This window comes from Mustela nivalis (genome assembly GCF_964662115.1).
Source record: "Mustela nivalis genome assembly, chromosome: 9".
Lineage (NCBI taxonomy): Eukaryota > Metazoa > Chordata > Mammalia > Carnivora > Mustelidae > Mustela > Mustela nivalis.
In genome coordinates, this window is record NC_139028.1 from 32,197,445 (window position 1) to 32,210,696 (window position 13,252).

The 13,252-nt window shown below is 43.0% G+C and overlaps 1 protein-coding gene across 3 annotated transcripts in view; it reads left to right on the top strand.

The window, feature by feature from the left end:
* The first annotated feature begins 2,745 nt into the window (after nucleotides 1-2,745).
* Nucleotides 2,746-13,252, top strand: part of TMEM45B (transmembrane protein 45B) — a 33,987-nt gene continuing 23,480 nt past the window's right edge. The window contains exons 1-2 of one of the 3 annotated variants that reach the window (XM_082683956.1): nucleotides 2,751-3,137; nucleotides 4,086-4,306. The gene's annotated coding sequence lies outside the window, so the exon portion shown is untranslated. Of the gene's footprint in view, nucleotides 3,138-4,085; nucleotides 4,307-13,252 lie in introns of all 3 variants that reach the window. The other 2 variants (XM_082683957.1, XM_082683955.1) reach the window with 2 other exon arrangements.

Genomic DNA, 13,252 nt, shown 5'->3' on the forward strand with positions numbered 1-13,252 from the left:
ACAAAAGGAGAGATATTGTATGATTCCACTTTTATGAGATACCTCGAGTAGTCAAATTTATAGACAGAATCTAGAAAAGTGGTTATCAGGGGCTGGGGGACCAAGGAATGTGTCGTTACTGCTTGATGGGTATAGAGTTTCAGTATAGGATGATGAAAAAGCTCTGGAGATAGATAGTGGTAATGACGGTACATTAATGTGAACATAATTGATACTACTGTTGTGTATAAGTTAAAATGGTAATTTTATGTTTTCTATATTTTCACACACACACACACACACACACATCCCATACCACTCTGCAAACTCTGTAAGTTTAACAATATACCATGACTATTTTCCTGGTCCCTATATACAAATTAAATTCAGCCTTTTTAATAACTGCACACTATATCATAAAAGGACATGCTATGTCAGATTTAACCACTACCACACTACACACATTTGCTATTATAAATAATGCTGTGGTCCAAATCTTTAAGGTTCATATGATGAATCAGTTCCATACAATGGAGCCTTCAAACTGCAATTACTGGGCAAAGTAAATAGTATATTTAGGTCGTTCTTTAATCTACCCTCAACTTTTTTTTTTTTACTTTTTTTTTTTTTTTAGATTTTATTTATTTATTTGACAGAGATCACAAGTAGGCAGAGAGGCAGGTAGAGAGAGAGAGGGAGAGAGAGAGAGAGAGAGGAGGAAGCAGGCTCCCTGCAGAGCAGAGAGCCCGATGCGGGGCTCGATCCCGGGACCCTGGGATCATGACCTGAGCCGAAGGCAGAGTCCTTAACCCACTGAGCCACCCAGGCGCCCCAATCTACCCTCAACTTTTGTTTATTCATGGTTTAAAGCAAGGAGGAAAGATGCTCTGCATTAGTTAGGTTATGGATTTGGCTGCATACGACAAAAACCTCCAACTGCTGGGACTTATACCAGATATAATTTTATGTCTCTTTCACATAACCACCTGGAGATGGGCATTCCAGGACTGGTACGGAACCCAGCCTTCTTTCATCCCCTTACTCCACCAGTCATTTTCCAAGATGGCTCACTACCACCTCCACATTCTGGTCAGCAGGACAGCACAGGGGAGAGGATGGGCACATCTCCTTCTTTTCTAGACTCCACCCAGCAGTTGCCTGTACCACACTTCCGGCTCTTACCTATTGTCCTGAACTTAGTCATATAATCCATCCTAGCTAAAAGGGAGGCTGGAAAAAAATGGTACTCATTCCAGGTGTCCATGTGCCCTATTACTATCATGATGGCCTAGGGGAGATCAGATAATGGTCAAGTCTGTGATAAGAGCTTCCAAAAGAACAGCCCATTATATCCCCAGTATTTATAAAGCAAACTATTTCCCATTGAATTTAATTCAAAAACCATTCTTGTGTTTATCAAGATCCACATATACTTGGATCTGTTTCTAGACACTAATCTGTTTCATTGTTTTATTAAATGGTTTTATCATGATTGGTAGCTGTTCTTGTATTAATTTATGGCTGTTGATATATTAATTACTTATTTTTTTTGTTAACTGATTGAAGCTAGTTGATTTGTGTTGTTTGTACAGATCAAGTTAAGGACAGTCAAACTTAATTTGCAAAAACTAGTTTGTCCTGGCACTTCGATATTATAATTTGAGGCAGGTATAATTTTCTTAGTTCCAATTTTTCAATGTTAAGAAGCATCTCTACCCAGCAATAACTACAACTGAAAGGTCACACATCTGTTTCATCCCCATAGCCTTAGAGGAAAACATCAGTGAAGAGAAAGCCTAACCATTGCAGGGATCTTCTAGCGACAGAGTTTCCCAGGGTAACAGACATCCAGGACTCCACGTTCTCACCCATTTCAAAAACAATGGATGTGAGCAAGTGCCAAGATGAGGTCTGGTGGCTAGCTAAATTCCCAAATTGATGGGAAATAAAAGAGGAGCTCTCCCAGCTCCTGGGGCTGGCACACAATCCATCTGAATTGCGTGGCTCAATTAGCCTTTTAACTGATAGCAGCGCCTCTCTGCCATTATCTTCCATCAGGCCTCATTCACTCTGTCTCACAGAGGAAAGATTTGCTCAGGTTGATGCCTTATTCTCAGAAGCGCCTTCATTTGACTTTATAGAAAAGAAAGGTTACTTGATCAAAAGAGGCTGTAGTTGGGATCTCGTCCCCTGCTGCCCTGCTCCTGTATATCCTTCACCTTTCTTTAAAACCTACATAGACCATCTTGTCCATGAAGGCTTTCTTGGTTTCTAGCACTGATAACAACGGAACAAGCTGGAAGGCATCTTAGAGATCTAGCAGCGAGGTTCTCAACCCTGACTTCCTGAGGTCACCTAGGTAACTTTTATAACAGGTCCTTCTGCCCTCACTCCTTCCCAGATTCGGATCGGTAGGTCTGACGTGGAGCCTTAGCTCTTGCTAAGGGGTAAGTTTTTAACTTCCGCAGAGTGTTACGATTAAGAGTAGGAAACTACGAGGCCAACCCCTTACAGATGAGGGCACTGAGCACACACGGATACTACAAAGAAAGTCGCGCATTTCTTCGTCGGAAGCCAGCCCGTTCCAGCAGGGGCTTTGCTTCGCAGCTCTTTCTCCAGTGCCTGGAACTGTGCGGATCTAACATGCGGCAGATCGCGTGTGACCCTAAGCTAAAACCAGAAAATCGGACTCTGGTCCAGGATATGACTCCACAGCATTCCTTTGCTGCAGGGAGATCCGTGACTAGGTCGCCGGTGTGTTCACCGCGACTGCCCGCTCGGTAAACAGCCTTCTTGCGACAGCCTCTGCTCCCGAAGCCTCGCCGCCTCCCAGGCTCTGCAAGCGCTTTGCATCATAGGAGGTCACGGTGGCTCGCCGTCCGCCTCGGGTGCCCAGGAACCGGCTGCCGTCCGAGCACACCCCAGGGCGTGTCTTGGGGCCGGAGAGCACCTCGGCGGGAGTGTCGGGGCGTGGAGGGAAGTGCGGGCATTGGGACGGGAGGCCCCGCACGCCCGCGAGGGCGGGGAGAGCCGGGCAGGGGTGGGGAGCGCCGGCTGGCGGCGCTGCCTGGGCCGGGCCGGGCGCTCGCACCTGCCGGGCGGCTGCGGCAGTGGGCGCTCGACGCGGGCAGCGGAAGACTCCCGGGCGCTCGGCGCAGGTGAGCCGCCGCTGCGGGCTGGGGGCGAGGACGGCCAGCGGGCTGGGCCAGGGGACGCGGCCTCCTGCGGGGTGGATGGGGCGGAAGAGTGGGGGGCATGCAGCGCGCAGGAGAGTCGGAGGGGCCGGCCGGCCCAGGGCTGGGGCAGCTGATCGGGGAGGCCCCTGGGCGCGCACCGCTGTCGGGTCGCCGGCGGCCGCGGCCACGGCCGGTCAGGCAGACCGTGCGGCTGGGCCAGAGGAGCTTCGAAGTACGAAGCCCCCGCCGTCCATTCCGCCCCGCGGGTCCCAGGATCCGAGGACACCCCGCCCGCAGGGCTCCTCTCGGGCCGAGACCGGCCGGTCCCACGTCGCCGCGGGCACTCAGCGCCCTACCGTCGGCCTCGTGAGCGCCTGCCCACAAATAGGACGAGCCGGAGCCTCTCCCCGAGCCAGGAAGCCCGGGATTCAGTAACAACAGGCGACCGGCCGACAAAGCTCCCCGAGCTGTGACTTAGCTTCCACTGCGGCCTCCGTGGGTAGGGGCCGAGGGGCGGTGAGCAGGGCTCGGGGAGGTTTACACTGGACCCAAACATCGTTTCAGGCGACCCGTCTGGGTCCAGAGTCTAACCTCTGCAGATACATTCCAGCCCCAGATGTAGGAAGGATTTGCGCTTCAGAAAGGGAAACCGGTCGCCTCATGAAAGAGATCTTTGAAAAAATTTTAGACAGCCACCTCTTCTGCGAAGCGACCATTGATTCCACGTGCCCTTCGGCCATTTCCCTTCACAGCTGCCATGTTCCTCCGCATCCCTGACCGTTTGCCCGTCGGCCCCGCCCACCGCTCCAACAGTGGTTGCTGGGATCATAAAGTGGCGTAAAAATCTTATCTGGGTCTTTACATTCACTTTAATAGGTAGTACGACTTATTGTTCTAAGAAACATGTACTACTTAACCTGTTCGGTACAGTCTGGAGTTTGTCGGTGTCAAACTTTGTGGAGGAGAGTCATAACATACCGGAAGACGCGGTCGGGCGTCACTTCCGGCGGCGCCCTTCTTGGCTGAGGGTTCTTCCGCTTCGTGAGGCTGTGCTTGCCCTCCGCTCCTGGAGTTTCTGGAACAGACGTGGACTTGATATGAAGGCCTTAATTGAATATGGTGTCTTGATTTTACAAGGGAGAATGCCTAATGTAAGCAGAAGGGAAGCGTTACTTCTGGTTGGGCACTATTAGTTCTGGTGTGACGCATTCAGTTTCCTTTGAAAGGACTTTGGTTTCCTCTCACTTCTTCCATGGGAGGTAGCGACAGTACCACTCCTTACCTCAGGCTGCAGGTTTTTCCTTGTATTCTGTGGATTCCTCCCTCACCCTTCTGGTGGACAATGGTTATGACGACCCAGGTGAACTATCAAAGCTGGAGTTTGACACCAGTGATTCTATTTGGGGTGTGCTCCAGTATGTCTTTGGTTGTGTCTCTTGCCTCATCTTAGCAAATGGCACTGTGAGATAGGGAGAGAAAAGGAGTAAAAAGAAAGACGGACAACTGCTAACTCGAAAGGTAACATCGGCTGCCATGCTTAATCGGTCAAAGTACAGATATTACTTACGTTGATTGTAATCAAAGGGTTATCTCTTTTCCTCAAACGCGTTTGCCTGTTGGAAATGGATAAGGGCAGTTTTACCATATGTGGAACCGCTCCCATAGCCAAAGTTCTGTTATTGCAAAACTTTTTATAATTGCGCTAAGAGAGTGGAAGTCACCACTGTGTCATCAACTAATGGATGTATACCAGACAGATTTCACATCTGTATTTATTTCTAGAGACAGGTTGCAAGACCAAAACTAGATCATGCACAGTACTACACAATATCCAGTAGGAACAATTAGAGGAACCAGTAAGTTTTGTAATCCCCACACTTCCTTTGAACTCAGCCTTCCTTTTAACGAGTCTTGTCCCCCAAACCTTTGCTGGGGGCTAGAGGTGACTTGAATTTTAGATCTTTGTTTCTGTCTTATCTTTTCTCTGTGTCACAGGCTGCACTCCTGAAGGGACAGAGAAACTCAAAACATGTATCCCCCTTATGTGAGGAAGAATTTAAACTGAAAATACCAAAGCATACTCATTTATTCCCTTGCAGATTTAGATATAATGAGCTGTTATTGATATCTTGCTGGTATCACATCGTAAGGGGGCTTTACATTGTACAAGGTGATTTCCATAAGCAGCAGTGTGAGGAAAGAGTAATTGCTTAGTTCATAAATGGGGAAGGTGAGTCTTATAATACTGAGTATCTGGCCTGGGGTTATCTAGCTGGTAAGTGGCAGGGCCAGGACTCAAACCAGAACTTCTTCTTTAATACCTCAGTACCTTACATGGTGTCTTTTTATTTGTTCATTTATTTAATTTGAGGATGGGGAGTTCTTTGTGATAGTTTCTCCTGACTTTTTTATTGAATATAGTCTCTGACTTGAACTCTTAGAATCTAAATTCAGAAACATTCTTGTTTGGCATATTTCATGCGAACCTTTGTTCAGTGTAACTGCAAAAATATTTTAGAGCTGAGCATAACCTGAAATATTACCAAGCCCAATCTTTTAGTTTATTCAAAGAGCAAGGGGAGATACAGGGAAAACTAAGCAAGTACCCAAACCTATTTTGTTAGAAGTTAGGCCTCCTGGCATTCAGACTCTTTCCAACATGTGGTCTCTTGAGGATTTCCTAGATATGTATATAAATCAAGTTGTTCAGTTTGATGTACTGTGTTGCTTTGGTGTCTGGGATAACAAACCATAGCCTCTCTGAATCCTGGACTCAAATATCTGTAGATTCTTTAGCTATAACTGGATTCCACATTCTATGAAGGAAAGAGCCTAATTGATTTGGTGCATTGTGTTATTCTAAGCACAGGAGGCGCTCAAGAAAATGTGTTCAATACCCATCAAATAAACATTTGAACAAGTGTGAGATGTCATTAGGACTTCATTCAGCTACAAGTAACAGAAAATCCCACCGGAGTAACATAAGTGAGGAGTTTGTTTTTCTCAGATAGCTAGATGTCTAGAGGTGAGAAGCTCAGGACTGGGCCAGTATCCTCTGTCTTTCTGTACCACCATCCTTAGTATATGGCTTTCCTACTCACTGAAAGACAGGCATCTCTTCTTTTCAGAGAGGGCTTACCAGAAAAAAGGGCACAACAAAGGACAGAAGGTGTGTGCCAGCTGAACCTGTGTTTTTATAATAATAGATCATTCTTGAAAGATCTACCCAATAGACTTCTTGTACCTCATTCATATAAGAACTAAGTCACAAAGCCACTCCTTACTGTAAGGGAGCCTGAGCAAAGCTAGTGGTTTAGCTGACCATGTTGCCAATACAACAAAGTAGGGATTCTTTCAAGGAAGAAGAGGAGAATGGATATTGGGTAAACAACTAGCAGTACCTACCATAGTATGTTTTATGAGTCATTGACTCTTTGTTTCTACATGGATTATCCTTGCTGTTTTATTTTTACTTTTTGTTGTTCTTTGGTTTACTAAAAAAGCAATAGATAATGCAGTGGTTGTAGAGAACTTTCTAAAATTATGGATTCTGAGGTCCAGTCCAAGAAATGCTGATTATTTAGGCCTGGGATGAGTCTGTAAATCTGAATTATATAAACTGGCACTCCAGATCATTTGAATGCAGGTGGTCACAGGAGCACAATCTGAAAAACATGGAATTGGGAAGTGGTTTAGAAGAGGCACCTTCAGTTTATTTCCAAAGTCTTTCCTGGCTCATTTATTCCTCTTGAAGCTATTACTTTCTTTTTTAATTTTCTATTTTGGTCAATATAAATAAATATGTAGCCTTTTTTTTAAATAAATATGTAGTCTTAAAAGTCACAAGTTCTTACTAAGTCTGCACTGAGCTATCTCCCTTGAGGCAACTATTTTCAGTGCTCTCAGCTGTTTCTATCATATTTACCTTCATACTGCCAAATAACATGCTAATACTGGCTATTTTTCTTTTTTTCCCCCTAGTTCTGGATAGTATCTACTGACATCCTGCCTGGGAGGATAAGGATCTCTCCCTTATGCCCTTGTTTTTCTTTATCACATTTGCTTCCCTTTCTTACAATGTCCCAGTATAGTTATAGCCTAACTTTTTTGATATAGCAATGTTTAGTGTTTACATTATTATGACTCTGTAAATGTTATTCACAACCCAGCTGTGTGATAAATCATGATTTCTACACTTCCTTTCTCATATAAGCTTTTTCTATCCCCTGGACTTAGTTACTGCTACCTCTTCTTCAGTTGCTTAGTGTTTTTTGAACACTCACTACAATTCTGACTCAAACTTTGACAGGAGGGTAAAGTTCCTCCCAATAAAGCATCAAGAAAGTAGTCAGTTTGATTTGCTTTTCTTGGAAGCATCCTGGCTCAGCGTCCCCAACCCCATTCTCTGGGACTGGTTATTCTGAGTCCCTTGTTACCCTGGGAGCTCCCCTGGCTGCCATCTTGTTGATGGTACTGGATTCTGATTCTTGGAATACATGCCTTCTCACTCAGTTTGGTTTTGCTGGAGCATAACTTCCTGAGAAAGGGCATGTGGAAGGATGAGGTGGATTTGTCCTGAAGGTGCTGAAGCTCACATGGCCACTGTGAGGGCTGCAACCTGTTGCAAGTTGACCCACGGGGAGGAAAAGCCAAGTAGCCATCATGAAGCATTTGTGTCACATTTTTTAAAGAGATCTTAGAAGAAAGAGCTTTGAGCCTCCAAGCTCCCATTTGTTGTGATTTCTTTTCTCAATATAAATAAATATTCACATCCACACCCAATTTTGTGTTTGTAACTTGACAACTTTTCCTTAAAGTGGGCTCCCCAAATTATGCAAGATGCAGGCCCCACAAGACCTTGCCGCTTTTTCAGACTTTGTACATTCAAGATATCATTTTTCTTCCTTCACATTTGATTGATGGTTTGGCTGAATATAGGATATTAACTGGAATTAACTGCCCCTCAAATATTGAAAGTATTTCTCCATTTTCCTCTGTCTTTAAATAGCTTGGTTGAGAAGTTGATGCCATTCTGATTTCCGATCCCTTGTATTTAGTTTTTATCTCTGAAAGGTTGTAGGGTTTTCTTTTGTTCATTCCTCCTGTTCTGATATGTCATGATGTTGTTAGTTGATTTTGGCTTTGGCTTCCCCCAACCCGCAAGTCATTGTTCTAGGCACTTTAAAGTCCTTTTCAGTCTAAAAATCATTTTCTTCAGTTCTCAGGTTTCTTCTTTGCATAATTTCCTCTGTTCTGTCTTTCTGCAACTTGTACTTTCTGCAACTTAAATTACTTAGATGCTGGATCTCTTGCATCAGCCCTCTTATTTTATCTTTTCTATTTCTATTTTTTTTTTTAGGATTTTATTTATTTATTTGACAGACAGAGATCACAAGTAGGCAGAGAGGCAGGCGGAGAGAGAGAGGAGGAAGCAGGCTCCCCGCTGAGCAGAGAGCCTAATGCGGCCAGGCTCAATCCCCTGGGTTCACGACCTGAGCCGAAGGCAGAGGCTTTAACCCACTGAGCCACCCAGGCGCCCAAATTTTTCATTTCTATTTTTAAAAAACCTCTTATCTTTTAGTTCTAATAAGTCTTCCTATCCTCGTATTAAACTTTTACATGTCTATTATGATATATATGATATAAACATATATATTTTTTCTTTTTTAGAGAGAGAGCTTGAGCATGAGCATGGAAGAAGGAGAGGGAGAAGCATGGGGGGGGGGTGGTATTTGATCCCAGGACCCTGGGACTATGACCTGAGCTAAGTAAGGGTTGATGCTTAAGAGCTGGGCGGCAGATTAAGCTACCAGGTACCTCTTTTTTTTTTTTTTTTAAGATTTTATTTATTTGACAGACGGAGATCACAAGTAGGCAGAGAAGCAGGCAGAGAGTGAGGAGGAAGCAGGCTCCCTGCTGAGCAGAGAGCCCAATGCAGGGCTCTATCCCAGGACCCTGGGATCATGACCTGAGCCGAAGGCAGAGGCTTTAACCCACTGAGCCACCCAGGCGCCCCCACCAGGTACCTCTTAACAGGTCATTTACAAGAAGGTTTTAAATAAGATGGAAAATGATAATTAGCTTAGTATTTTTCTTTAAGAGGTTATATTGAGAAAATATTTTTCTAATACCACTAGAGAATGTCTTAGTTATAGAATTTGGGAGAAATTTTCTGCCCTTGAAAGTCACTCTCCAAAGCCATAGTATTTTCCTTCTTTGCTCAGCCTGACATGTGATAACCCAAACCTGGGGCAGATTCGGCACTCCTCTTTGCTAGGAAAGTTTTAGATCACGTAAAGTCACCAGATAATATGGTTCACTGATTTAGCTCTCAGTGCTGTCTTCACAGGAAAGCCTAGGCATGAGATACCAGATTTTCTACTGTTGGATCTTCCTTCTCAGGCATCTTTAAAGACAACTAACTGCAAAGCCCTTTCAGGCTGGGGCCCAACCTTGCTATCTCTGTTTCTCCAGCATCTAGAACCATGCTGAAACACAAGAGGCCCTGGGTAAATGTTGCTTGAATCAAATCAACCCCACTACCCGTTTTATTTTTTTTTTTAAGATTTTATTTATTTACTTATTTGAGAGAGACAGAGCGAGCAAGAGAGGGGGAAGGTAAGAGGGAGAAGCAGACTCCCTGCTGAACAGGGAGCCTGATGGAGGACTTGATCGCAGGATCCTGGGATCATGACCTGAGCCAAAGGCAGTTGCTTAACCAACTATACCACCCAGGCATCCCCATTACCTGTTTTAAATTAACCCTTCCTAATGGTCCTCTTGCTGTTTCCTCTGTTTCTCAAATTTGATGTGTAGATGTGTTGAAAAACAGACTAGGAAGATTTTCTACCAGGACTCCAGGTATAATTTCCGGGGGTAAAACTCCCTATATCATCTTACTGAAGATGTAATAATTTCTTAGGTCATCACCAAACACCCTAAGTCTGGTACCATCTTGAACAACAGTTCTATTTGAATGCTTTTTTCCCCTCATGTTCAATGCCTCACTTGTACTGTCCTTTGCTTCCTCCCACTCCTTGACCCCCGCTTTGACCCAGACCTTCTCTTTGTTCTGTTATAATGCTGTTTTTCTGCCTCCTCTCCCCTACCTTCATCTGCCCTCTGGTATATTTTGCAAAAAGCACAGTGACATACTAATTTCAAAAGACCTACCCTGACTACCAAGCAGACATCTTTTTAAACTAACCCAGGTTGCAGAATGAAGAATCTCTCTCTTCTGGCTGTTGTTGGAATTGTTTCTATGCTTTGTTCCCACTGGGATTGTTTGTTTTTATATAGAAGGCTCTAGAACAAGAGCTAAACTACAAGATTATTGTAAAATAGTGATCGGTAGATTAGTGTCTCTCAAACACTATTACTCACCACAGAACTTATACTCTCATGGCATGGAGTCTTGGATGAAATTAGGACGGCTTAAGCTACAGTCTCTCTTAATGCTAAAAAAGTATATGCTACCCCAAAATACATCTCTATTTGTTTTAACTTGAAGATCATTTTTTCCGAAATCTTGAAGTGATATTGGTACTCCAGGATCATAACCATGTGAGTCATATGATTCCAGATATATTTTGGCTTAACCATACATGGGTCTAAGAGGCATAGTACAAGATGATCTCTGAAGGACTCATTTAGCTCTAAAAATCATATGCAAAAGTAATGTTAGCCACAGCCTTACTAATTACTGGATTTAGGAGCTAGTTTCCTCATGATTCAGGATTACAGCTAAGGTGAATCAGTTCAGTTCAGATCAAGAACTATTATTATATGGCAGGTTTTGTGCTAAGCCATGGGAAGTTTAAGATGAAGCTGATAAGATCTCTGCTCTTGAGGTACTCATAGTCTTGTGAGTAAGGCATGTAAATGTGTAATTTTCATATAACAAGCTAAGTGATAAAAATCAAGATAAGTGTAAGATACTATGGTAAAACTGAAAAAGGTAGAGGGAATAACATGAACAAAGTGTATACTATAAGGTTTGTGGTGGAAAGAAATGGGAAATGAGGCTCAAGGGACAGGCTAAGAGCCAGGTTCTGGGTATATGCCATGAAAAGGGGCGAATTACATCGGTGTGGTGGTTAGTCAATGAAATATTTTAAATTTTATAGTAGTGTAGTCAGATTGTAAGATCTGTAAGCAGATGACTCTGGTAGCAGAGTGGAAGGAGGATTTATGGAAGGCATGATTATAAGCATTACAGTAGTCAAAGCAAAAGACAACAAAAGCCTAAATGAGATAACTATTGTAGGAACAGAAAGGAAACAGAACACCAGAAAATTTGGAGAAACAAAATAAGCAGAGTATTTTAGTCTCTTGTGAAATTGGAATACTGTGGGAGAGAGTGGAGGATGAGGGGGTGTCTAGGGTGAGTCTTAGGAATCTGACTTTAGGAATGACTGAATGTTAAGCTATTACCTGAGTTTGAGATACAGAACAGAAGCCAAATTGATGGGGAAGGAAGATGATGAATTCAGGTTGGGACATGTTGACTCTGAGATGTCTAAGAAGAATCTGTGTGTTTATGTGTGTGTGTGTTGGTTCAGCCGGTAGTTAGATATATGAGTCTGAAACTCAGGAAAGAGGTCAAGGCTAGAGATAAGTGTCATCAGTGTGCAGGTGGTTATTGAACTATGGGTGTGTGTGTGTTCTTGCAAGAAGAAGATATATAGAAGAACAGTGGACCAAAGTCTGCTAGGGTTTAAGAGACAGGACAGGAGTCAAAGGAGAGGAAGTCAAAGTAGAGGAAGAAGATTACATAAGATGAAGAGAGCCAGGACAGAAGAGTATCATGAAAGCCAAAAACAGAAGGTTAATTCTGAAAGTAAGTGACTAAGTGACATCTTCAACTGTAGCAACACAAGAACAGAAGAGAAGTCTATTCACGTGATATATTAAAGACTTCATTGAAACAGTATGAGGAACATAAAGATTTCATTGAAGCAGTATGAGGAACATTTGGTGACATCTATGAATCATTTCATTGTCATGGTGGTGAAGGAGGAGCAATAAATGGAGAAAACAGTTGTATTTCCAGGTTTTTCCAAGAAATTTAAATGATTTTGACAATGTTTGATTGCATTACACAAAACCATCAAAATTTCTTTCTATCCAAAGAAAATTTCATGTAACTGGTAATTTATTTCAGTAATTTACTGACTTGTCAAAGAATTTCAATATTAGAAATTGTTTTTAATTATCTATAAGTAGACCTATTATCAAAGGTATTTTGTCTCTGGACTAGGGGAGATGGTGAGAAAAAGATCCACATATTTTGAGAAAAAAATATATATATATAAAGTTAAAAACTTTGTAAAACTGTATTTTGTTTGGAGATAATATATGTAGTAAGTATGTAGTATATAATAAAACAAAAGTGAGTGAATGCTGAACACACATTTCAAAATGATGCTTATTTCTCAAGAGGGAGGAAGGGGAAAAGCCATCAAGAGGTGTCAACAGGAAGCTCCAAGGATGTTAGTAGTGTTCTTTTTCTTAAGCTGGGTCATCAGACACAGTTGTTAAGTTACTCTTTATAACTCTTTATATACATTAGCTATGTTATTTTTATGTTTGAAATAGTAAATAGGAAGAGGTACACAGTGGTTCTTCAGAGAGCCAGGGTCAAAGCAGATTTTTTTTTGTTTGTTTCTTTTTCCTGATTTCTTTTGTTATTTTGTGTGGGAAAAGTCTTGTGCCTGGTCATAGTTGGAAGGAAGAAAGCAACAACAAGTGAGAGAAGTTCCTGAGTAATAGAAGTAGACCCAGAGGACACAGATGGAAGACTGGCCTATCAGAGAGGTGAATTTGAGAAGAATAGGTGTGGAAAGATATGAATTCATAGGTTAGGAAAAGGAAATTGAGATGATTGGTGCCTTGTAGTCTCGATTGTTTTCCTGGAATGAGAGGAAAGATTTACCTAGGGTTGAGTGAACTCAGCTCTGAGGGAAGGGACGAGTTTTCAGACACCAGTCTATGGGAAATGGTAGTAAGACCTTGCATGTGTCCAGAAGCGCTGCTGAATGCAGTAGAAGGCCCAGCATCCATCTTGTTCACTGACTTAAATGCCAGACACGCTCACT